Source organism: Colobus angolensis, unplaced genomic scaffold, assembly GCF_000951035.1.
Source record: "Colobus angolensis palliatus isolate OR3802 unplaced genomic scaffold, Cang.pa_1.0 Scaffold64, whole genome shotgun sequence".
Taxonomy (NCBI): Eukaryota; Metazoa; Chordata; class Mammalia; order Primates; family Cercopithecidae; genus Colobus; species Colobus angolensis.
The window spans coordinates 304,170-305,309 of record NW_012120043.1 but is presented as its reverse complement, the minus strand read 5'-3'; positions in this window follow the sequence as shown (position 1 = coordinate 305,309).

Sequence of the window (1,140 nt, the reverse complement as noted above, 5' to 3'; positions counted from 1 at the left end):
CGGGGGTGGGGGGAGGGGAGGGTCTGAAGCTACGTGCAGACGAGGACGCAGAGGGCGGATGAGGCCCAGCGGGGCCCGTTGGCTTCAAAGCCCCTCCAGGGTTGTAAACAACCCCAGGGCCTGGCCCCAGTCCTGTCCCCTCCCCAGTCCGCCCCTGGCAAGCCCCCAATCTGGCCCGAGGTCAGTTCTCCTGGGAACTTGGTCTTTGTTTACAAAATAAAGCCTGTGGCCGCCTTCAAGACCCTGTTTTCTGGTCCCTTCCCTGGAAAGCCTTCCCTGACCCTCAGGCAGAACCAGGGACCGGCCCTGCCCCTGCTGTCCCCCACCCAAAACTCCCCAAGCCTGCTCTGTCCTGGCCCCAGAAGCAAGAAGGTGCCAGTCCCCTTCTACCTCCCGAAGAGAGGGTCTTCAGGACGACCCCCCGTAGGGCCTGATTTAGCAAATAAAAATACCCAGTTAATTTAAATTTCGGGGTTTATTTTATTTTATTTTGAGGCAGAGTCTCGCTCTGTCGCCCAGGCTGGAGTGCAGTAGCGCGATCTCGGCTCACTGCAGCCTCCGCCTCTCGGATTCAAGCAATTCTCCCGCCTCAGCCTCCTGAGTAGCTGGGATTACAGACGCCCGCCACGCCCGGCTAATTTTTGTATTTTTAGTAGAGACGGGGTTTCACCATCTTGGTCAGGCTGGTGTCGAACTCCTCACCTCGTGATCCACCTGCCTCGGCCTCCCAAAGTGCTGGGATTATGGGCGTGAGCCACTGCGCCTGGCCCAGCTCTTCCTTCTTTGTTCCAGCAGCCAACTCCTCCCAGCCACCCTCAGGTCTGGCCCCACTGCCTCCGGGAGCCCTTGTCCACCGGCAGTTTCCCGGCCAGGCGCCTTTGCCTGGACCGTGCCTGCTGTGAGTACACCCTTCCCCACTCTGGGCTGAGCCTGCCGCCGGGTACCCTTCAGGCTCTCGGCCACCTCCCTTCAGCCTCTCCGTCCTGTTTCCATTCAGCGTGCAGTCATTCTCACCATCCCTAATTCTTTGTTTTTGTTTTTGTTTGAGACGGAGTCTTGCTCTGTTGCCCAGGCTGGAGTGCAGTGGCGCAATCTCAGCTCACAAAAAATCTCGGCCTCCCAAAGTGCCGGGATTACAGG